Source organism: Heptranchias perlo, chromosome 18, assembly GCF_035084215.1.
Source record: "Heptranchias perlo isolate sHepPer1 chromosome 18, sHepPer1.hap1, whole genome shotgun sequence".
In the NCBI taxonomy this organism is placed as follows: domain Eukaryota; kingdom Metazoa; phylum Chordata; class Chondrichthyes; order Hexanchiformes; family Hexanchidae; genus Heptranchias; species Heptranchias perlo.
This window is the reverse complement of record NC_090342.1, coordinates 47,334,396-47,360,496: the sequence shown is the minus strand read 5'-3', so window position 1 is coordinate 47,360,496 and position 26,101 is coordinate 47,334,396. Positions and strand designations below refer to the sequence as shown.

The window sequence follows — 26,101 nt, the reverse complement described above, 5'->3', positions numbered from 1 at the left end:
ATTGCACATTATGTTTACTTTACAGAGCCTCAAACATGTGGAGATGTCATGAATTATTCCTGAGCACTTTGTTCCATTACTGGACCAAGTAGTAATGCGTTATATTAACAAACAGCACTTGTTGGTGTAATGTGGAATGGTTGAAGAAGTCTTAGTTTATTAGATCCCATTGAAATACAGTTATGGTTCATTGTGGCAATTTGTGCTCACTTTTACTATAGTGCCCAGGTAAGGGGGTAAAGATATCTGTAATTGGCTTGACAGTTATGAGAAAGAACATTGACAAGTGCAATATTCTGTCTGGAGTATCAGCATTTTTAACAGCAGGCAGCTGACTGTTATTGAATAACAAGTATATAATATTGTTTCACCTTCCCACACGAATGGCTAATGAAAACTCAAATGAGTTCCAGCTGCTACCTAATCACAAAATATTCTTGCCTCACCTGTCAAAATTTAAATCTTAAAGTGTTGTAATCTTAAAAAAAATACACATTTTCTGTTGAATAATGTAATAAAATCAACTGAGTCATAATTTTAATCCAACCCTGCGATAAATATGAAACACATAAACTGAAGCTCCCATATTTTGCATCATGACCTTTGATTCATGCTTGTGATTCCCCACAAGGCTGAATGACTGATTTAATTCCTATCATCATAGGGAGTTGCCAAACAGAGACCATAGAAGCCCCAGTCACATGAAATCTCCAATATGTGTAGTGCAGCAAGACTTTTGTTGAAGAAAATTGTGTAAATATATCTAAGAGACCTTTTAAATCTCAATCACAACTGGACCTTACAATCTGATCATTTAATTCACCCGACTGCCAATTCTAGTTGTTGGTAGTTTGATAGATAAATTAATTTGGACTGGACGGTTCATAGAATCATAGAAAGGTTACAGCACGGAAGGAGGCCATTCGGCCCATTGAGTCCGCACCGGCTCTATGCATGAACAATCCAGCTAGTCCCACTTCCCTGCCTTATCCCCGTAGCCCTGCACATTTTTTCGTTTCAAGTACTTATCAAGTTCCCTTTTGAAAGCCATGATTGAAACTGCCTCCACCGCCCCCTTGGGCAGTGCATTCCTGATCCTAACCACTCGCTGTGTAAAAAAGTTTTTCCTCATATCACCTTCGGTTCTTTTGCTAATCACCTTAAATTTATGTCCTCTGGTTCTTGACCCTTCTGCCAATGGGAACAGTTTCTCTCTATCTACTCTGTCTAGACCCTTCATGATTTTAGAATTCTAGAATTTTTCCATCTCTTGTTCAGTTTCCAAAAATAAAAGAAGCCACACTGAGCACAGAAAGAGGTACGGCAAGTATCTTTATTACTATCATAATTAAAAATAGTTCATAAAGCATGGTAGCATATACACCAGAAATGCAGTATTTACTTGGCAAAAATGGTATGCATTTATTAATAATTTAGCCTTGCCAGGCCTTGTATTCTTTTATAAATTCTGCAGTAATGTGCACTGCTTAAAAACTTTGAATCTGGTGTTATTGGGTGCTACGTACTTTTTACATAAAATTTGATACAAGACTATAAGAGATGAAAGATACAATTGCAGTATTAACCCATGCAGCATGTTGTCATAAATAGTATATGTCTAAGGCTTGTCTTTATATCCCATCTCCAACTGCAACGCTGGCGGAAAATGCGAGTTAAGTTTTTGCAGTGATCTCTGGTATACAAAGGGTTAATTCAAACTTGTATCACACTGTGGAAATAAATGTGACCAGACGTGCTCTGCAGGGTTAACGAGCTCACCCTTTTCTTTTTACCCCCACCCCGGGCCCCGTGCTGTTTTACGTAACTGTCTTGTAATGTTTTATCATTTGAACAATTGCTGACATGAAACTCCTGTCACGTCCCATTCAGGGAGACAATGTGTTTGCCAGTCGGTACAACGCTGGGGTCAGCTGGCAGGAGGTCTGTGATGCTGTCAGTGAATTATTCACTTCATTGCTGTGGTCTGCATGCTGGGTCACTGGTATACAGCAAGGGTTCAAGACATTATTCACCACAAGGCACTTTGGTTCTCCTGGCTGGGAGGTTCTCTTTCCTCCATTACTCACTCAGGTTTTAACAAGACACTGCATTCTTTGAAACTTCCCCTGGGCAGCAGTCCTTTTTAGCACTTGTAGACAGTAAATGGCAATAAGAGGGGAGATTGAGCCAATGTTAGTAAGCAGCCCCTAATGCAGAGTTGATGGAATGATGATCAAATGCAGTGAAGAACCACAGACAGACCTGGGGGGGGAAGAGAACATTTAAATGATAGGGTGTAAAACTCAAAAGTTTTTTTACTGGAATGAAGTAGGTATTTACAAGGGACAGATGTTGAACATTTTATGTAGCTTTGTGCCATTTTGATGGTCATCATGAGAAAACGGAGCATTCTATTCAACCTTTTTTTTTCAAAATCGCTTGCAGGCGTGACGTGCATTATATCCATTTACCCTGAGCTTTGTGCAGATGCTGAGGAACTTCCCACTGTGCATGGTCTCGGTTCTGTCTGAGGAAAATGTCTAGAGTTTCCAGGTGACCACCGAGGGGATGATTTCTTCTGGTCACTTCTATGTAGTGACATCGTAAACAAACGTGGGAAGATTTCCCCCGGCTGTAAACTACTGTAAAGCGATTTGGGACGTCCTAAGGTCGTGAAAGGGGCTATATAAATGCAAGTTCTTTCTTTCTTTTAATAAGGCCACTATATAACCCTAGAGCACTTCATTGAGGTTGGTACAGAAAGGCTCACTAACACAAAGTTCCTATTTTCAAGGGATAGTGTGTGTGCCTTGGTGACTGACTTAGTAACAGCTCAAACATTCTATCCCACAAGCATTGCATCTAGAGCTGAATCAGTAAAAACATTTGTATTTTTCTTGATGCCCTGGGAAGTCCTGAATGTTTCAAGTAGTCGAGTGAGTGATCTGGCAGAACATTTAATTAGAGGTCAAAGATGTAATGAGTTCATGGAAAATGACTGCACAAAGAAAACAGAATGTAACTACTAGCTGATCTCTTGTGGCATTGCTTACGTGTAGCTGGGAGTCTGAAGCATGGTTATGATGGAGCTGTGTTTAACCTAGCCTGTCCCTTTAAGGCCACAGCTCAACTACACTCTGTGGGGAAATGGCCTCAATTGGTAAGTCCAGGTAATTGTAGCTGCTTGTCTGTGGTCAATCAGAGGGAAGTTGTTGAGGGTGGTAAATATTAGGCTGTAGATCAGAAGAACCCAGAAATAAATGACTGACTTTCTTTCTCTTTTTTAAGAATGATTTGCATTTGTAACAGATGCAAGACCTTGTATAGATTTGTCTGGAAACCATAGTAACCGTTCCAAATGGAATTGAAAAGACATTGTATACGGTCTGCTATTTATTGTTACATTTTTTCCGTCCAATGTTCTGAAAGTTCTCTCCTGTTCTGATCTCAGAGTAGGTTTTATAATTGCCTCAGAGACCCGAGGATCAAAGACGAAAATTCAGCCATGGGCCCTACTGCTAATTACTGCTGGTGCAAAGTGTGGACATTGGCTGAGGGCAAGATCAGGTTGGCTGAGATGCCCTTCCAACTTGAATAGCCAGACAATGCTCATTTTCTGGGTCCACACATGAAGAATGGCCATTCGGGTGAGTTTCCTGAGGGTGGCCAGAGCCTTTGAATTGTAAGCCAATAAAGTTCAGTTGCTTCAGGTAAAGAGGGAGGAAACTGGAAAAATAAATTAAAATGAGCACAGAAATAAGATGCAAGTCAATGGAGTCTGGCTTTTGGAGTCAATTTCATCATGAGGATGGAGTGCATGCAAGCCAGTGTTGTTCTTTATATTTATTTTTAAATGTCTGACAGAGGGTTTTATTCCTGTTCCACTGCATTAACAATAATGAGCAGGAGAGAAAGCAAACAGTATGTACAAGAATGAATCTCCATACTAATAAGTAGTGCACAGAAAGGAATTTTTCAGAAAACATCAATGGAGTGGAGGTTTCGTAGTACATACACCAACAATTAAAAATGTCCAAGTGTTGCAATTTTGCAAATGAGTGAACTTGCAAAATACCATGCTGCACAATAAAAAAAATATTCTTTATTGAGCTCAGTAAATACTGCTCAACTGTCTGGGAGTCCCAGTAGAAAGGGAGTAGGTATGAGTACACAGGCACGCTGCTCCAGAGCAGAAATTGGGCCATAATTTGCTGTTGTAGGGCATCTAACTGCATCTGCCGTTAGTTAGACTTGCCCTTGCATGTTTAGGTTTTTAAATTTTTTGGGTGGCAGGTTAGTGAAAGCTCGAGCTGATAGTGTGGCAGTAAGGGTAACAGAGCCTCTGAGTCCTGAGTGAATAAGGTGTATCTCCTTAATCAATCAGATTGAAGGATTGTGAAATAAACAGCACAAGGACTGAGGAGGAAGTGTAAATTAGAGAGGGTGAATTCAATGTCAAATCAGGTACAGAAAGAGAAATAAAGAGAAGTTAAAGAAAGATTGGATTAAGAGAGAGAAAAGGCAAAGAAGAAATATTTTAAAAATGTTTATATTTTATATTTTTAAAATCTCCAACAACAATTAAAACCTGAAGGGATGAGACTCCACACTTGTAATAGTTACTTTTCAGTGCCAGGGAGGTTGACTGTTAGTAATTAAGATTTATCATGTCGTTAAAAGGGTGCTTGCATTTGAAATGACAAGACTTAACTTTCTGTGGCAAGTTTAGTTTGTATCTACTGCGTAAATACAGCAACTTCACACCATTCAATGCATTTCAATGGTGAGGCAGACGGCGAGATGCAGTTTTTGCGAAGCTAATGGGGGAGCGCTGTAACTCGGACAGCAACTTTTGGATATCCGCGTTTAATCTTGCATCTGCCCCTCGCCTGAAGTAGGTGCGCCATTTGCACATAAATAGTAGCGAGCACCATTAGCCTCATCGTTATTTTGACAGTAAATTCTGGCCCATAGGCCCGGATATTGCTGTAGCAGGCATGTCTGCTGTAATTAGACTTGCCATTGCATGTTTAGGTTTATTAATTTTTGGCGTGGCAAGTGTGAGCTGATAACGCGCAGCGAGGGCAAGGGAGTGCTTGTGGATGTTGTCTATATGGAATAGGGAATAGAGAGTTGTATATCCAAGTTTGCAGATAACACTAAGTTAGGAGGAACAATAAGTTGTGTAGATAGGAGCAGGAAGTTACAAAGGGACACAGACAGATTAAAGGAGTGGGCAAAACTGGCATATAGAGTGCAATGTGGGGAAGTGTGAGGTGATCCAGGAAAGACAAATCGGAATATTTTCTAATAGGCGAAAGACTAGAAACTGTGGAGAAGCAAAGGGATTTAAGAGTCCAGTTACACAAACCACAAAGCCAGTGCAAATGCTAATGGAATGTTGGTCTTCATCTCAAGAGAGTTGGACTACAAAGGGGAGGGAGTTATGCTTCAGTTGTACAAAACCTTGGTCAGGCACCATCTGGAGTATTGTGGTCAGTTTTGGTCACTGCACCTCAGGAAGAATATATTGGCCCGAGAGGGGGTACAGCGCAGATTTACCAAAATGATAACAAGGGTAAAAGGGTTAATTTACGAGAACAGGTTGCATGAACTTGGATTGTATACCCTTGAGTTTAGAGGGCTGAAGGGTGATCTAATTGAGATGTTTAAAATGATAGAAGGATTCGATAGAGTAGATACAGAGAAGCCATTTCCTCTGGCGGCAGATTCCAGAACATGGGGGCATAATCTTAAAATTAGAGCTAGGCCATTCAGAAGTGAAATCAGGAAGTGCTTTTTCACCCAAAGGCTAGTGGAAATGTGAAACTCTGTCCACCAAAAGGCTGCAAAATTTCCAAGACTGAGATTGATAGATTTTTATTAGGTAAAGGTATAAAGAGATATGGATCAAAGGTAGGTAAATGGAGTTGAGGTACAGATCAGCCATGATCCAGTGAAATAGTAGAACAGGCTCAAGGGGCTGAATGGCCTACCCCTGTTCCTATGTTCTACCCAAAGGGAGACCAACACTTGGAGTAATCTTCAGAGTTCAAGTAGAAAACTTGTTCAGTCCAAGGCAGGAGTTAAACTGCACACTGTATGAAACAGTCTCCTGGAGGAGTTCCCACACCTTAGGGTTTTAGTGTGCTCGTGTCCCGGGTTATACTGCCACTTTTGGGTTGATGCGCTTTCCAAACCACTTCACATCGATGAGAAAGTGGCGGTCTAACTACACGTTAACTGGGTTACTGGATAAGTTACTATGTCTGTTGTTTCCTTGTATTTTGTTTGGGGCCCAGTCAGGAACTGGGAATTGATTTTTATTTATAACTAGACATTTTCTATTTTTGTAGGGTGTTTTTCTAATAAAGAACTGATCTGTGTTGTACAAATTTTCATTTCCTTGTGTAACAATTAACCATTCTATATTTGAAGAGAACCATTCTTTGAGAGATTAGGTGATAGAATGCATAATTTATTGCTCTCCTAGCAAGATCAGAAACCTACCAACAGTAAGTGCTTCCTAGGGGTTAGATCTGAGCTTGTAGCTTACACACGATATTAATGTATATTTTTAATAGTAGTGACACAAGACAACCTACCCTGCATATAAGGGAAACTCTGAAGGCTGCGGGGGTCTAATATTTGGAACTGGTTAGCACCAGTGTGAATTAATTGAAATCGAGAAATGTAACTGTTTCTTCACCTCCCAGTGTCTGATTCCTAATTCATACAGGTAAGAGCATCTCTCTCTTATGACCAGAAATGCTTGAGATGGTTCAATCTAGAACTCAGTCAGCCATGGTAACAAATAGAGAGTATAAAACTGTCCTTACAACTCCAAATCGGTAGATAAAACAGTGGGATAAGGAAGAAGAAAAGTCCCAGGTGTTGTCCTGCAGACATCTTGGGCTCTGCAAACTCCAAACCACTCGATATTGATGCATTTCCCAACAAACAAGGAGAAAAATGTCATCACTGTCGATGAATATTTTAAAGGGCTTATTTCTAAATCTATTGAACTTTAATAAATGGGGATTCTAACAACAGCCTGGAACAATGTGCTGTTTATTAATGTGTCACTCCAACAGTTTGCCCTGCCAATGGTGGGAAGTGCATTTTCAGCAATGATTTGCCCATCTCGGCTGGAATAGTGGGAAAGCACCAAGGAAAGGCCAATAGTTTCATCCATGAGGAGAGAGGAGGGAAAATATTTGGCACCCGTTGCTGGGGGAGGGTTTAAACTAATTTGACAGGGGGGTGGGCACAAGATGGAGCATTGGAAAGGAGAAACAAAGTGCACAAAGGATCGGGAGAGACAGATAGCACTAGAGTAAGAAATGGTACGGTATTAGATGGGATCAGACTAAGAGTGAATACAAGGAGGTCTAAGATAGGTTTACAGTGCATGTATGTAAATGAACAAAGCATAGAAAACAAGGTTGGTGAGCTGCAGGCATAATTAGCCACATGGGAATATGATGTTGTGGCGATAACGAAGGCCTGGCTCAAAAAAGGGCAGGATTGGGCACTAAATATTCCTGGATACAAGGTGTTCAGGAAAGATAGGGAAAGAAAGAAAGGAGAGGGGGTGGCAGTATTGATTAAGGAGAATATTGCAGTGCTGGAGAGAGAGGGTGTCCTGGAGGGGTCAAGGACAGAATCTATTTGGTTAGAGTTAAGAAACAATAGAGGTGCCATTACACTACTGGGTGTATTCTATAGGCCACCAACTAGTGGGAAGGATATAGAGGAGCAAATTTCCAGGGGAATTACAGAGAGGTGCAAGAACCATAGAGTAGTGATAATGGGGGACTTCAACCATCCTAATATAGACTGGGAGAGTAATAGTGTAAAGGGCAAAGTGGGGGGTAAATTTTTGAAGTGTGTTCAGGAGAACTTTCTTGACCAGTACGTTTCCGGCCCAATGAGAAAGGAGGCATTGCTGGATCTGGTTCTGGGAATTGAGGTGGGTCAAGTGGAGCAAGTGTCAGTGGGAGAACATTTAGGGAACAGTGATCATAGTATCATAAGATTTAGATTAGTTATGGAAAAGGACAAGAACCACTCTAAAGTAAAAATATTCAATTGGAGGGCTAATTTCAATGGGATGAGAATGGATCTGGTCCGGGTAAATTGGAATCAAAGATTGGCAGGCAAAACTGAAATTGAACAATGGGCGGCCTTTAAAGGGGAGATGGTTCGGGTACAGTCTAGATACATTCCCACGAGGGAGAAAGATAGGGAAACTAAAACCAGAGCTCCCTAGATGACAAAAGAGGTAGAGAGCAAGATGAAGCAGAAAAAAGGGGCATATGACAGGTGTAAGGTTGATAATACAAGTGAGAACCAGGCTGAATATAGAAAGTTCAGAGGGGAGGAGAAAAAGGAAATAAGAGGGGCAAAGATAGAATATGAGAATAGACTGGCGGCAAACATAAAAGGGAAACCAAAAGTCTTCTATAGGCAGTAAACAGTAAATGGGTAGTAAGAGGAGGGGTGGGGCCAATTAGGGACCAAAAAAGAGATCTATGGAGGCAGAGGGAATGGCTGAGATACTAAACGAGTACTTTGCATCTGTCTTTACCAAGGAAGAAGATGCTGCCAAAGTCACCGTAAGTGAAGAGGTAGTTGAGATGCTGGATGGGCTAAAAATTGATAAAGAGGAGGTACTAGAAAGGGTGGCTGTACTTAACGTAGATAAGTCACCCAGTCCGGATGGGATGCATCCTAGGTTGCTGAGGGAAGTAAAGGTGGAAATTACGGAGGTACTGGCCCTAATCTTCCAAACATCCTTAGATACAGGGGTGGTACCAGAGGACTAGAGAATTGCAAATGTTACATCCTTTTTCAAAAAAGGGCGTAAGGATAAGCCCAGCAACTACAGGCCAATCAGTTTAACCTCGGTAGTGGGGAAACTTTTGGAAACGATAACCCAGGACAAAATTAACAGTTACTTGGACAAGAACGGATTAATTACGGAAAGCCAGTCTGAATTTGTTAAAGGCAAATCATGTTTAACCAATTTGATTGAGTTTTTTGATAAGGTAACAGAGAGGGTTGATGAGGGCAATGCGGTTGATGTGGTGTATATGGACTTCCAAAAGGCATTTGATAAAGTGCCACATAATAGGCTTGTCATCAAAGTTGAAGCCCAAGGAATAAAGGAGACAGTGGCACCATGGATATGAAATTGGCTAAGTAACAGGAAACAGAGTAGTGGTGAACTGTTGTGTTTCGTACTGGAGCGAGGTGTACAGTGGTGTTCCCCAGGGGTCGGTACTAGGACCATTGATTTTTTTGATATATATTAATGACTTGGACTTGGGTGTACACGGTATAATTTCAAAATTTGCAAATGACACAAAACTTGGAAGTGTAGTGAACAGTGAGGAGGATAGTGATAGACTTCAAGCGGACATAGACAGGCTGGTGGAATGGGCGGACACGTGGCAGATGAAATTTAACGCAGAAAAGTATAAAGTGATACATTTTGGTACGAAGAATGAGGAGAGGCAATATAAATTGAAGGGTACAATTCTAAAAGAGGTGCAGGAACAGAGAGATCTTGGGGTGTATGTGCACAAATCATTGAAGGTGGCAGGGCAGGTTGAGAAAGCAGTTAAGAAAGCTTATGGAATACTAGGCTTTATAAATAGAGGCACAGAGTACAAAAGCAAGGAGGTTATGATGAACCTTTATAAAACACTGGTTCGGCCACAACTGGAGTATTGTGTCCAGTTCTGGGCACCGCACTTTAGGAAGGATGTGAAGGCCTTAGAGAGGGTGCAGAAGAGATTTACTAGAATGATTCCGGGGATGAGGTACTTCAGTTACGTGGATAGACTGGAGAAGCTGGGTTTGTTCTCTTACAGCAGAGAAGGTTGAGAGGAGATTTGATAGAGGTATTTAAAATCATGAAGGGTGTAGACAGAGTAGATAGAGAGAAACTGTTCCCATTGGCGGAGGGGTCAAGAACCAGAGGACATAGATTTAAGGTGATTGGCAAAAGAACCAAAGGCGACATGAGAAAAAACGTTTTTGCTCAGCAAGTGTTTAGGATCTGGAATGCGCTGCCTGAGGGGTTCAAGGAGGCAGATTCAATCGTGGCTTTCAAAAGGGAACTGGATAAGTACTTGAAGGGAAAAAAATTGCAGGGCTACGAGGATAGGGCGGGGGAGTGGGACTAGCTGGATTGCTCTTACAGAGAGCTGGCATGGACTCGACGGGCCGAATGGCCTCCTTCCATGCTGTAACCATTCTATGATTAATTCCCATTTCCTCCTGAATTTGCTTAGATTAGAGTTGAAACAGACCTCCAGAGCTATCATCAGAATTGACGTAGTTCACACTGCTTCTCCTTTATTTTTAGCTTTACCCAACATGTTGAATGATGGGCTAACCAGGGGTTATGTGGTGAGAGCCCCCAAATATACTATGGCTTTACACAGCCCAAGAGGGGATCTCGAGGTATTGATTGCAAAATACATGGGACATCTGTTCCAACTGTTAATTCATTTCGATATCTGGGGGTCCTGTCGGACACCATCTTCAGCTCAGACACAGTCCTTCAGGAAAGGGCTGAGAAGGGCAAAGAGTCTTTCTTGTATTTCTTCAGCGACAACATGGTCCCAATGCAGATTAAGCTTATGGAGTACGAGATGTGTTCACACAGTTCTCCTTCATTGTTCAGAGCTCATAGACATGTAATGGAGAAGCTTCCTTCAACCCATGTGCAAGGTATGAGGTGAACTTGTGGTGAGAAAGAGAAGAGGCTGCAGGAATGGCGAGCCCTGGCTTACAATGACCTAACACTGAGAGCTCTGTAGGAAGATTCAGCCTCATGGCTGGCATGGCTCTTTGCGAAAGCCTCTCACGTGAAGAGCTGGATCAAATAGTTGATCAGTAAGCCTGATGGGTGGACTTATACATCTAGAATATTAAGGTGGCTGGCACAACATAAACTGCCCTATGTGGATCCTTCGAATATGCTGAATGCAGATCTCAATTGTATAGCTCATGAGGAAACTCTTGGCTCGTGCAGCTAAAATTGTTACCTGGAGGCCATGCTTATATAGCCAGGGTTACTGTCGTTGCAGAGAGGCAAACAGCTGCTGGTGAAACTCTATGCCTCCAATTTTTGAAAGCACTATTCCGTGGAGCATCCTAAATGTGATTGGGAGGGTCGGCCTCCCATCTTCCACCCTCTACAAACTTGAGCTCATCCAAAACTCTGCTGCCCCTATCTTAACTCGCATCAAATCCCGTTCATCCATCACCCCTGTGCTCACTGTCATACATTGGCTCCCAGTGCACCAATGCCTCGATTTTAACATTCTCATCCTCATGTTGCAATCCCTCCATGGCCTTCCCCCTCCAGCTCCACAACACTCTAAGAACTCTGCGTTCCTCCAACTCTGACCTCTTGCGCATCCCCCACATCCTTCGCCCCACCATTGGTGGCCGTGCCTTCAGCCATCTAAGCTCTAAGCTCTGGAATTCTGTCCCTAAACCTCTCCACCTCTCCTCCAGGGCCCTCCATGAAAACTACCTCTTTGACCAAGTTTTTGGTCATTTGTCCTAATGTCTCCTCCTTTGGCTTGGTGTCTGATTACCCTCCTGTGAAGCACCTTGGGATGTTTTACTATATTAAATGCAAGTTGTTGTTGTTGTTGTTGTTGTTGTTGTTGTTGTGCTGGCAATAGACTGACATTTTATGGTCCTTTGTGCTGATCACCATGTTGCCTGTGAGAAGCTCCTGGTTCTTGCTGTATCCCTAGCAAGGGCTCCAACCCATGCCTGTCATTTGTCTAAGGCACAACTAGTGACTGTCCTCCCTGGGGGGTGGGGGGGAAAGGAAGGGACATGGGGAATAAGCACGATCCCTTGGGTAGATGTGTCTCCAAGATGCTAAACCTGGCAATGGCAGATCAGAGTCACATTGACCCTCTGCACCAGACTTGGTATTCTAATACCTGAGCCAGACAGGTTTGCTGTGCTCCACTGTTGATGTTTGACCAGTCTGGATTACTAATGGAACTTGGAGATGTAGATCTGCCTTCGGGGCTTGGCTTCTTTCCACTCAGCTCCAGGTATCCCTGCAATCCATAATGGGAAGGATGCTCAGTTTGACAAGCAGAGGGTATCTTACCACTGCTTTGTGGCTTCAGCTGGTTAATCCCAGAAGTACCGTTGCACACCTGGGGGTCCCTAAGCCTTGGCTCTGCCAACCTGTGCCTAAACTTTCTGGACTTGGTTAAGTTGAATTTGGCCCTACCGAGAGAGTATATCCGTATCAGGCAAACAGGAATTATCCATGTGTTTAGCTTGGTTCAGAGACTCAAATCTGCTGATTGGTTTCTCTGCATGTCAGATACCTGGAAAAATGTTAGGGCTATCTTCTGAGCAGAATATTCTGTGTAATTTTTTTCTGACCAATTTTTGCCCCTGTTCTTTTCAAGGCCTTGACTTTTGGTGGGGTCTGGTCCCATGGATGCTGGTAGACCTTTGGTACCTCATCCCAGTGGGAGCTGAGACAATAAGTATCGGAAGGCTGTTTGACTGTGAAGAGTATCAAGGCCGAGCTTGATCCTGTTCTTGTTCCCATCCACGCACATAAATTTTCCCATGGTTATCGCTTGACAGAGATTGGGAGTGGGAACCCTGGCTGATTTTTTTTTTAACCATTCTTTAGCCCAGTGGTGTTGAGGGCAGTTGTAGTGCCTGAATCACTGCCCTGGCTAAGATCAGCTAACTCAACATCAACCCTGAAACTTTCTGCTCTGGTATGGCAGAGCACCACACTAGGAGGTGCATTTACTGACTAAGCTATGACGGGAACTTCTTGTCATTTTTAAAGTGCTGTGGAACCTGCTATTTCCTTGCTCCAGTTCTGGACTATCTTTACCCCTGTTTCTAGGCCATAAACAGAAAGGGGCCAGAATGAGCAAATGTTAGTGTTGTGGTCAGTTCCAATGACTCAGCTTCTTTTTCCTCATAGAAATTTTTCTTCTCTTTCTCTCTGTCCTCCCGTTCGGGTTTTCAGTTTTTTAAGTCCTCATCCCTGATAAGGCAGCTTACAAAACGTTTCCAGGAACCCTGATTTGATGGGAATGGCATGCTCCTGCATCTTACACACCATTCTCCTGCAACTTAGCATGCCAAAACTCTATTTTTTTCCTCCACGTATACTGGAATCCGAGTAAGCCTTTTGATTTTTATATTGCCACAGTTACGATGAATGTTACAGCACCTACTCAAATTGCATATGTGCAGTGATTTCTTTCAAGGCCAGATTTGATATATTTTTGTCAGCAGTTGTATCTTGGCCATGTGCCCAAATGTTACAAAAATAGGCATTTATAAAGTCCAAACCAAAAAGGCACGCAACTAATGATATTCTGAAACAAGCTTATCATCACTGAACTTATGGTTAATGTGAATTGATGTTTATTTTGAATAAACAGCACAATGCTGCACTTGATTTCTGCCTCTTGCTTGTGGCATTGATTTTAACAGTAAAAAATAAATTTTGCCAGGTTCTTGTATGTCTGTTATGCATTTAAATCAGTATTTATCATCATTACTTCCCATGCAATATCACTCCCATAAGCAATTTCCTCTGTATTAAGTGTATGTATTTATTCTTATAATCTTTTAGGGTTTTTTGATGAGAAACCTGTAGTAGCACTGAGAAATAGGAATACCTATCAGCAGAACAGTCCGGTGAAAAGATCGTGGACATAGTATCTGGAGTACCTTTGAGACTGTCTGGTGCAACACAAAAGGTTGGGTTGCTACTGTACTGAATTTAGAAATGAAATTCATTGTTGGGATGTAGCAGCAAACATTGCAACCATCATGTGCCGTGTCCAACATACAAGTACTTGATTAACGTTCTCATCCTCAAGACTTGGTTTAAAATATGCTCCAATTAAAAAAAAATGTACTAACATGTAGATGTCCTACAGTTCTGTACAGAAAGTCATCTATTGCTAGAGGAAACGGTCAAGAATAGGGATGGGAAAAAACTTAACTCTTCAATCATTTTATCATCAGTGCCATCTTCACAAGATGTATTATGTTCCTCAACATTCAAGAATTGTTAATGAATTTAAGAAATTTGGTAGCCAGTATGGAACGTTAATAGTAAATGACTTCCACGTACTTATGGTAGTTGAGTGATACATCTCAATACTGATGTACAAGCTCATGTTAAACTGAGCATTATGGATGACAGAGTTAATCGAGTACTTACATGCAGGCCATGGCACAGAACAGTTATGATGTTTGCTACTACATTCGAATGATTAACATCTTTTCCAAGCTCAGTAAAGTAACAACCCTACCCTGAGCTGCACCAATCTGGCATTCCCACTCCCCTACTCTCCATCCTTAATCTCTCTGAACCAACACTGACAATTCAAGTGGAAGATTAAGAAGGGGTGAAATATTCTTTTAACAATGTCCGAGGTGAAGAAAATAAGAGTTTTTGTCCAGAAAGTCATATATTCTGTACACCCGCGATGGAGTTACTCAGGCATTCCTCATACATTGTGGGAATTTGTCTGATTTTTGTTTTGTTATTGGGACTTGCTCTATATAAACACCCAGGATCTGGGGGGCTAGATCAAATCTTTTCTTCCCCCTAAGTTTTGAGATGGTTCCCCAAGCTTCAAGCATTGCTTTTAATCGACTTCCAGAGACAGACCTAGCTATTTTTAATGGGTTTAGGAGAGGTAAGTGCTGTGGTTTAGCTCTTGTAAATGCTTAGTTTATCTACTATCTGTTTCTCTTCTAGTTAATCCTTTGCATATGAGCTTGCCAGGTGCTGTCTCCTCCTTGCTATAACTCCAGGACACTTGTCTTTTTTAACTAACCAGGCAAGATTGCTGACTTTGGACACAAATCCACTGTTCTCAAAGTCTCAGACTGTTATGTCCTTATGTCTTCAGCAGGCCTAGTCTATAAAGCAATAAATACCTGAGATTCTCTGGCAATCCAGTGGGGGGTTTGCTGCACAAATGACATCTCCAGAATATAGAACTGGATTTCATGTGTAGTCAGTAGACAGGAAATGTAGCTCATAGTTTCTCTCAACAAAGGAAAGCATCCAGCCCGTGCTTTACCCCAAGTTAGAACTTGCTACCTCTGCTTTTTTTCTGTATATGCATAAAATCTAGAACTTGATACTCTAGCTTCGAGCAGGGACCCAGATTATGAACATATGAAAAATGTGGACAGGAAAAGACTACATGGTCCATCAAGCCCACCCCATCCAGCCAGCAGCCATGTGCACTATTCACTCAACAGTCATGCAATTTCCTGGGAGAGATGGGATAAAGTCTGTGGCCAATTTGGGAGTAAACAAAAAGCATTTCATTGACTCTACAAGATAGGTAATCTTACTTTTACTCATCTTGTTCACACCTATATTCAGTAAACTACTTGGCTCAAAATTATACAGGAGGACATGAAGCACTGGATGGACCTTCCAGCTGAGCTCTTTGGCGTGGATAAATATTTTTAAGATGAACGTGCTGGTATCTCTTTTCCAGTCGCTGTCAGTAATCAGTCCACAGAGCAAGATGAACTTAAGGAAGAAAGAACTCGCATTTATATAGCGCCTTTCATGCCCTCAGGGCGTCCTAACGTGCTTCACAGCCAATTAAATACTGTAGACGTGTAGTCACTGTTGTAATGTAGGGAAACACAGCAGCCACTTTGCGCAGCAAGGTCTACAAACAAATGAGATAAATGACAAGATTATCTGTTTTTCGTGATGTTGGTTGAGTGATAAATATTGACCAGAATGTCAGGAGGACTCTTCTGCTCTTCGAATAGTACCATAGGATATTTTGATGCCCACCTAATAGGGCAGGCAGGGCCTTGGTTTAACGTCTCATCCATAATAAGGCACCTCCAGCAGTGGTGCAATAACCCAGACATCTTAACTATGATAAATGGAGAAGGAGGTTCCTATTGGTGCCAAGAGTAAGTTTTGGATTGACTATCACCACTGTTTGACAGGGCTGTAATGCACACCTGACAGCAGGTATCTTACCATTAAGAGAAGCTGGCTCCTACAGATACCTTTTAGGTAAGGGTTTTCCTCATTGTCCAGTAACTATGTTTGGGATCTCCAGGCTTCTGACTGTGTTGGAGAGCTTCCTCTCCTTAAATATAAACATCCAGAACACACAGCTCTTCACCATCATAGCCACCAAACATGCTCCCAATTCCTGGAGACAGGGGAAAGGGATACAGAAAAAAAATAGCAAAGGAGCAATTGGGGATATCGAAAGTGGCAACTGACACCTCTGGCGGGAGTACTGTGGTAACATAGCAACAAGCTTCAGGCTGAAGTGGACCATTGGTACATGCACTCGAACCATCCAATTCCACACGACCACCTTGATGTATTTCTAACTCTAATAATCCCGAATTCTATTTGCTGACGGGAACATGTCTACTCCCTCTTTTAATAGTTTATTGTTCCACACAAGTAGCACCCTTTTAGAGATTTTTTTTACCATTTCTTTTGTTGTCCTTGATTTGAAACTGACTTAAGTTTTTCTGCTCTGTACAAAATTCACCTGAATCCACATTCTCCAAACCTTTCGCAATCTTAAATACTTCTATCAAATCTCCCATCAGTCTTGCGTTGTTCACAGGATGTGAGCGATACTGGCAAGGCCCATTTGTTATCCATCCCCAGTTGCACTGAGATGGTGGTGGTGGGCCTTCTTAGTGATTTCATTTTTTTTAAAGCAACTTGGTGATTTGCTAGGCCATGTCAGGGGGCATTAAGAGTCAGGCCAGGTAGGGGTAATGGGTTACCTTACCTGAAGGATATTAGCAAATCAGTTGGGTTCATACAAAAGTCCAGCAGTTTTCATGTTGCCCGTTCTATAACTTGCCATAGTGGGGATTCCAACCTTGTGACCTCTGGTTTGCTGGTGCACTACCATAACCACTACACTACCATTCTCACAGTCATCCCTTTTCAAGAAAGTCCCAGGGCAGCTAATCTGCTCTCATAGCTCCATCCCCTTAGTTCTGGAATCAGCCTAGTAACTCTCTTTTGCATTCCTTCCAATAACTTAATATCCTTTTTAAAATTAGATGAAAACTGCACACAGTACTGCAGATATGGTTCCACTGAGGCCAGATATAATTTCAGAATAACTTCCCTTGCATCATAAAGTATGTTGGGAAGGGTTATATGAATTACCTGCGCCATGTGAGTCACCCCTGCCTACCGCCACAGATAAGACCAGAGTCCCAGCTAAGTGCTGGAGAAAATATGGAGCAAAGGATGATATTTTCTGCCAAATTCCAGTATACAATACCGATAAGAAGCCCTGTAGGAGATTGAACAGATCAATTTAAATGAAGGTAAAACTTGAAGTCAGATTTTGTTGGCTGAGATCCTCCTGCTTTGATTCAAGCCATTAAAGTTCCTAATATTTGCTGCAAACACATAGTTTTCACTGTGGTTGCACCTCTTGTATTCATTGTCCCCCTTTAACCATGTGGGGACACTCCTGTAGAAGACTGTCCATATGCACCTTGACCACACTATTCATATCAATGTGGGTTCCTGTCCAGATGGCAAAAAAAGGACAGAGGGTGAGGGGCTTGGGTGAATGATGAATCACCCCAACTTACTAGAGTGATCGGTGAGACATACAGATTATGGGAAAAGGTTGAGTCAAGCACCAGCTACGAGAGGATAAGCCAAACTGATTGTACTGGGGAAAGCATACAACAGAAAGGCATGGACCAGGACCCACAGAATATTTACGAGAGCTGTCTGCCACTTCAATGCTTGTGTTAAACACAACTGTTCAAGCAATGCAGTTAAAGAGCAAACAAACACAGGAAACACATCGTAATGAAACCAAGTGACTCTGTGCAGAAGCCTATGTAACTCAGTCATCATGTAAAACATTGTAATGCAGCCGAACGATGCACGATACCGCAAAATAAGCTTACCCTGTTGATGACTGTGTCCTTACAAACTGATTGCTTCTCTTTTAAAAAGAAAAGATGCTCACGGGGTCATGTAACATTGTGTCTCCGGTGAGCCAATTCACAGAACATTGGGAAGTGTGTCTCCAGTGAGCCAGTGTGCACCTAACTTTTTTTGACATGGCCCTATCCATCATACAGACATCGTAAACTGAAACATGCAGGCTTTTACGACCTTAGGATATGAACTTTTGGTTCAGAGACGTTGTTTTAAATTGCATAGCATTTCATTAGATTGTGTGGCTGAAAACGTCAACCTTGTTTCGGGGGGAGGGTGAGTTCTGTTTGTATAGTGTTTCCAAACGTCCTCAAGCAAGAATTTGTTCTGAATGTCTCGCACTGTTCGTTTGCCATTGCTTGGTTTTCCTGAGGATCTTATGACCACTTATTTGAACACCTTGAATCTTTGTTGGAGTCTTGTATCCACTGAGAACTAGATGGCGACTGCTGTAACTAATTTTACTTTTGATTCTTAACACCTGCCAGAAAGAAAAAATATGAATTCTCTTCCTTTGGGCTAGATTCAGACCTGAGTTATAGCTGCAAAGGAGCACACAGTGCTTCATAGTACTACGCCGCTTGGACTGGTAAAATTGATTAATTCTGGTGAAATAAAAGCCAGTCGTTGATTCAAAATATCTGTAGCAGAGGTGAAACCATTGTTTTAATTGCATCAACTTAGCAAGGATATCTGAATAACAAAACTCCATTTTTTCCCCATGAAGTATAATGTATTTTGTAAGATTTTGTTAACTTATCATATGTTGCCGTTGCCAATTCTGGATCTTTCATAACACTTGCTGCTGCTTCTGAGTCAGAAGATTGTGGGTTCAAGTCCCACTCTAGAGACTTGAACACATATTCTAGGCTGACGCTTGAGTGTAGCACTGAGGAAGTGCTGCATTGTTGCAGGTTCCGTCTTTCAGATGAGAAGTTAAGCCGAGGCCCCGTCTGCCCTCTCAGGTGGACGTGAAAGATCCCAGGGCACCATTTTGAAGAAGAGTAGGGGCGTTCTCCTGGTGTCCTGGCCAACATTCATCCATCCAAACAACATCTAAAAGAGATTATCTGGTCATTTATCTCATTGTTGTTTGTGGGAGCTAGCTGTGCGCAAATTGGCTGCCGCGTTTCTTACATTACAAAAGTGTCTACACTTCAAAAGTACTTCATTGGCTGTAAAGTGCTTGGGGAAGTCCTGAGGTCATGAAAGGCGCTATATTAATGCAAATTCTTTCTTTCTTTCTGTGCCCCATTGCAGAAACTTTTGATATAATGGCAAGCCGAAACTCCTGGCGCTCAGCTCGGCAGTCACAGGTGTGGTGGGATTTCTGGTCTACTCAGCCCTCGTGTTGACCTGAACCAAATCCCAGGGATGGGGTCATTCATATAAAGGGGCCAGGCAACCGCCAGGTTAACAACACTCCCTTGGACCCGACCGTAGGCCAGGGATATCAGATCTGCTTTTGCCACTTAGTTGGGGGCTGTTTCGGCGTAAAATCTGATTTTATATTAAAAGACAGAAGCGGCAATTTCAATTGCCATTAGGAAACCGGCATGAGGCCCCCAATTTCACCTTGGTGCAGTCAGTACCTCTGCTTCATAAGAACATAAGAATTAGGAGCAGGAGTAGGCCATACGGCCCCTTGAGCCTGCTCCGCCATTCAATAAGATCATGGCTGATCTTCTACCTCAACTCCACTTTCTCAACCTATCCCCATATCGCTTGATTCCCTTAGTGTCCAAACATCCATTGCTCTCAGTCTTGAATATACTCAACGACTGAGCATCCACAGATCTCTGGGGTAGAGAATTCCAAAGATTCACAACCTTCTGAGTGAAGACATTTTTCCTCATCTCGGTCCTAAATGGCTGCTCCCTTATCTTGGAACTACAACTCCTAGTTCTAGACTCTCCAGCCAGGGGAAACAGCCTCTCAGCATCTACCCTATCAAGCCTTCTAAGAATTTTATATGTTTCAATGTGATCACCTCTCATTCTTCTAATCGCCAGAGAATATAGGTCCATGCTACTCCATCTCTTCTCATAGGATAACCCTCTCATCCCCGGAATCAATCTAGTGAACCTTCGTTGCACCCCAGGCAAGTATATCTTTCCTTAGGTAAGGAGACGAAAACTGTACTCAGTACTCCAGGTGTGGTCTCACCAGAGCCCCATATAATTGCAGCTCCTTACTCTTGTACTCCAACCCCCTTACAATAAAGGTAGCATACCATTTGCCTTCCTAATTGCTTGCTGTACCTGCATGTTAACTTTTTGTGATTCATGTACAAGGACACTCAAATTGCTCTGAACTTAATCTTTCACCTTTTAAAAAATATTCTGCTTTTCTGTTCTTCCTACTAAAGTGGATAATTTCACATTTCCCCACATTACACTCCATGTGACACCTTCTCGCCTACTCACTTAACCTGTCTATATCCCTTTGCAGCCTCTTTGTGTTCTCCGCACAGCTTACTTTTCAACCTAGCTTTGTATCATCAGCAAACATGGATACATTACACTCAGTCCCCTCAACTAAGTCATTGACATATATTGTAAACAGCTGAGGCTCAAGCACTGATCTTTGTGGCACCCCACTAGTTACAACCTGCCAACCCGAAAATGACCTGTTTATTCCTACTCTCTGTTTTCTGTCCATTAACCAATCCTTAATCTACGGTAATATATTACCCCCTATCCCATGAGCCCTAATCTTGTGTGACATGCAGGCATTCTTTACCTTGGCTCCATTAAAGGTGTTAACGGGCAGGATTTTTTGGTGGGAGTAGGGGAGCGGGGGAGGAGGAGGTGCGGGACAGCGATCTTATCCCACCTCTTTATCACGATAGAAGGAGAACAGGCACGAGAGGCCCCCACCCTCTCCGGTCAGAATTACACAACATTTAAACAATGGGGTGGAGTCCCAGCAGAACCAGAATCAGCTCCAAATTCCCACCCCCTGCCTCACTTTTCCTGCTTTCACCCTCCCAGCCACAGGAATTTTTCCTTTTATCCTGATTTGCATGGTTTAAATTTCATTCTGGTAACTTCCCCTCCACCCCCTCCACCCCTCCCCCGAAGGGCTTAGTAAAAGCTGCTTTCAGTGTTGTACTAAGTCACTCTCCATAACGTTCCAGGTTTGATTCCCATTCTGTCCCGTTTCCGCAGCTCTGGGACACTCCTTTTGGCTGCAGCACCCTTGATCTAGGGAGAGGGAAATTAGCTGAATCTTGTGCTTCTGATTGCTATCTAGTGATTTCTGGTGTAAATTGCATATGTTTGGATATTTAATGGACTGATCTTGGCTGTGATGCTCCCCACAGTTGATTAGAGAGTCAGTCAGTGAGTCATAGAGTCATAGAGTTATACAGCACGGATAGAGGCCCTTCGGCCCATCGTGTCCGCGCCGGCCATCAAGCCCAGTCTAATCTAATCCCATATTCCAGCATTTGGTCCGTAGCCTTGTATGCTAAGGCATTTCAAGTGCTCATCCAAATGCTTCTTGAATGTTGTGAGGGTTCCTGCCTCCACAACCCTCTCAGACAGTGAGTTCCAGACTCCAACCACCCTCTGGGTGAAAAAGTTCTTTCTCAAATCCCCTCTAAACTTCCCGCCTTTTACCTTGAATCTATGCCCCCTTGTTATAGAACCCTCAATGAAGGGAAAAAGCTCCTTAGTATCCATCCTATCTATGCCCCTCATAATTTTGTACACCTCAATCATGTCCCCCCTCAGCCTCCTCTGCTCCAAGGAAAACAAACCCAATCTTCCCAGTCTCTCTTCATAGCTGACACTTACTGACTGGGCTTCACGTATGAAGAATGAGCAAAGGATCGGTATCCCAGTATGAGCTAGCATGAAGAGAGAGCAGGCCGTAGTCGAAGCCCAAGGACCAGAACCCCAGCCCGCTCAGTGTCTTTAGCAGAGGATGGGACTCACCCAGTGCCCACTGAACAATGCCCCAGCCTGGTCAGTGCCTTTAGCAGAGAATGGGACTCAGCCAGTGCCCACTGAATAATGTCGCAGCCTGGTCAGTGCCTTTAGCAGAGGATGGGACTCACCCAGTGCCCATTGATCAATGCCCCAGCCTAGTCAATGCCTTTAGCAGAGGATAGGGGACAACCAGTGCCCACTGAATAATGTCCCAGCCTGATCAGTGCCTTTAGCAGAGGATGGGACTCACCCAGTGCCCACTGAATAATGTCCCAGCTTGGTCAGTGCCTTTAGCAGAGGATGGGACTCACCCCGTGCCCATTGAACAATGCCCCAGCCTGGTCAGTGCCTTGAGTAGAGCACTGGCAAAAAAAAATTGAGTTTATATTGACTGTTACGAAAAATCTTTAAATAAAAAAAGTTACAAAGATTGCATGCAGATGACATGTCACTGATTTAAATCTAAACGGTAAACCTAAAGACTTGCAACTTTAAATTAAGTTGGTGCACGGTTCACATAGAGAGACTGAATGGATTAGACATGAAGGTAACCATGTGAAGTACATATTTAGAAGTACTTAAACTTTTTTTTCTCTGTAGAGTGGAAACATATGTTCCTTACAACTAGTTACAATAAACCTTGTGGGTAGGTTAATCAGATAAGGTTCTGTAAAACTATTGTAAGGTAAATCAGTCTGCAGTCAAACCTCAACAGCAGCTGGATCTTTTCGATTACAAGTCTCAACAAGCTAAAAGGCACAGGTGCCTGCTTCATTGGTTTTGTCTTTAGTTGCAGAGTTGTACTCCTGCCAAATTTATTTAAGAACGTCTCGGAGATCTTCCTTCCTTGTTGGAGCTGTGGAGGTCAAAAACCATCAGGTGGAACTTTGGGTAGGGAGGTACTTCTTCGATGAAGAGAAGCAAAAATGTGTCGCTCATCCCTATAGTTCATATTGATGACTGTGCTAAAATCCCTGAGAAATACCTATCTCCGAGTGTGTTTAAAGCAGACCTCAAGACTAGATCTTCGAAAGGAAGAAGTCATGGATATATACAGTAATTGGTTCTCTGCGTTCGTCCAACTCTGGCCTCTTGCTGATCCCCCAATTCCTTTGCCCCACAATTGGCAGCCGTACCTTCAGCTATCTAGGCCCTAAGCTCTGGAATTCCCTCCCCAAACCCCTTTGCCTCTCCACCTCTCTCTCCTTCAAGATGCTGCTTAAAACCTACCTCTTTGACCAAGCTTTCAGTCACCTGTCCTGATGTCGCCTTCTTTGGCTGGGTGTCATTTTTTGTCTGATTACACTCCTGTGAAGCACCTTGGGACATTAAAGGCACTATTTAAATGCAGGTTGTTGTTGTATAATTCTGTGGAAGCATGAACACTGCACTTCATGTTCTTTCTATGTACATTGTGCATTTAATAAGCTTTTCTCAGGCTGGCTGAGTCCTACAGCCTTGAACAGCGCACACTAAAGATTACACTTGCACATACTTTTACTGGGTAAGTAGTTCAGAGAGTGTTGCATCAGCAATGGATTTTTGTTAGTGAGTGTTATTACAGCCTCATTGTAACGTTTGCACTTTTGCACAGAACAGATATTCTTCAGCTTTGCTTTCCTGGATCCTTATTCAAAGAATACATTTTGTATTCTGAAAAGTGTTGAGAAATTGAGGAGCTTTCTACATGACTTAAGCTGAATAAGGAATGTGATTGAAGCTTTTCTTGGCATAATCCTTGCAGTATATGCTGGTTTGCTAACCAGTTGGAATCTGTTCAGAAAACACTTTTATTGCAACTGTGGAATCAAACTTGGAGCCAAGGCCCAGAGTGCAGGATACCACCAAGGTTGACTGAAGTAGTAGAGAAGAATGTGTAAACCAGGAAGCAGTAATTAGGTAATGCTAATCGGGGTTTTAAAAGCATGAAGCATGAAGACTTTAGGAGGAGGAAAGACATATAACCTAGAAAAAGATTTGCCCTAAAACTTGAAATTACTTCCATCTAGTTAGTGCACTAGATACCCACAGATTAGTGACATGCACTTAGACCAAAGAGTAATGGGATGGACGAACAGAAAATAGTGTACAGGGAAGATTACTACATGAATAATAGTAGGACTCTACATTATCCATCATAATCTGTTGCTTTTATAGCATTTTGAGTCTGTCTTTAAGTTGATGCCACCAAAAGGAAGGATAGCTACTATCTTGTGTCATACTAAATGGTTAGGCTACATTTCTTGGCTCCTCTAAATCTAAAGCAAAGCAAATTCATTTTTTTCAGGTTCAGTCACCACAATTCAAATGCACAGTCACTGTCAATACACATTGTTAGTACACTCCCACTCATGCACCGTAGTTCATCCCTATAATTCATATTGATGACTGTGCCAAAATCCCTGAAAAATACCTTTCTCCGAGAGTGTTTAAAGCAGACCTCAAGGCTAGATCTTCGAAAGGAAGAAGTCATGGATATATACAGTGATTGTTTCTCTGCATCAACTTAAAGACAAACCCAAAATGCTGCAAGGGCTTTGACCGTTTATTGCCCAAATGGTGAAGGTGAAAACTACCCCCATACATACTGTACACACCCACTCACACATGCTGTCTCTATACATAGTCTCTATGCACGCGTTCATGTGCCCGTCAGTATAGTCCCCTCAAATACACTGTCAATGCAGAAAAAGAAGCTTTTTTTGAGGGACACACAATAACATCCATTTGATTGATTGATTGTAGGAATTCTGCTTGTCAGGGTCACACACCTGGTTGTGTCAATGTTTCAGTGTTATCCTGGAGGCATTGAAGAATGAGTAGATGCTCATGATGGAGTATCTGTGGGAACACAACCTCTCTTTCACATGTCAAATTGTCAGATTCTCTCAGGACTCTTTCCTCATCAGTCATAATTCATGTTTGCAATAACTAATAAGGCCAGTGACCATTTTGTGTAATTTGCTACACTCAGTGGAGCTAGTTGCTTGAGTGTGCAGATGGACAGGATGAAGAGAGTTCTTATTTTTTGCAGGAGATGATGTCCATTTACTTCGTGCATTAAGGAAGTAGCTAACACACAGCTCTGCAGATTAATGTATTCACCACCGTCTATTAGTGAAATGTTTAAATATTTGAAGCGATGAAGGATCTGTAACGATCAAGAGCGAGAGTCTGCTTCACAACTTGCAGACCATTTAGTGTTTATATCTGTATGGGGAGTTGAAATAGTTAAATTATAATGGGGTTTTGTTGCAATTCTTTATCCAAAGCCATGTTAAATTTAAACAAAACAAATTGAATATAAGGAATGGGATATTATTTATAACAGACCTATATTCTTTAAAGTGGTACAATCCTGGTTTTTTTATGGGTTCACTGAATTGCTAGGCTGTTTTTCACTGCCTTTGCCTTTTACTTACTAGGCACTTAATTTTTTGTTTTGCAGGCACTCAAAGACAAACACACCATAAATCAGCCCAAGCACCGAGAAAGTCAGCAGGTTGATTTTTTTTGAATTTCTCCAACTCCCCAGTGCGTCTCATAGAAAAGGAGCAAGCACAGCTCAGTAAAAGAAACTGCCCAGCATTAACAGGGGGCAGTTTAAGCAGTCCTGCTTTGCTCATAGTAGGTCTGGCAAAAAATACTGATGTCTAACAACAAAATGGTCCAGCGATGTGTTTTGACATGCTGTGTCAAGGACAAGTTAGCCTGGCCTTGGAAATTCCTTAATGATCGTTTGGCTGAGAAATATTGACAGAGGTCTGGGAATAGGTTGTCACTATGAAGTCAATACATCTCCTCCGAAGATTCTCCTCCCCGCTCCCACCATGCCTGTATGGCCACCTTTAATGTGCCCAAGGCTCCATTTTCTTCATTATTTATGTGCTGCTCCTTAGTGACATTATCCAAAAACATGGAATCAGTTTCCAGAAAGAAAGAACTTGCATTTATATAGCGCCCTTCATGACCTCAGGACATCCCGAAACGCTTTACAGCCAGTGATGTACTTCTGAAGTGTAGTCACTGTTGCAATGTGGGAAATGCAGCAGCCAATTTGCACACAACAAGGGCCCACAAACAGCAATGAGATAATGATCAGATAATCTGTTTCAGGTGTTGGCTGAGGGAT

At 42.3% G+C, this 26,101-nt stretch overlaps 1 long non-coding RNA gene across 1 annotated transcript in view; it reads left to right on the top strand.

The window, feature by feature from the left end:
- LOC137334843 (uncharacterized) overlaps positions 1 to 25,851 on the top strand; it is a 66,578-nt gene extending 40,727 nt beyond the window's left edge. Inside the window, exon 3 of the long non-coding RNA XR_010966256.1 lies at positions 25,418 to 25,851. This is a non-coding gene — a long non-coding RNA (uncharacterized lncRNA). The remainder of the gene's footprint in view (positions 1 to 25,417) is intronic.
- The last annotated feature ends 250 nt before the right edge of the window (positions 25,852 to 26,101 follow it).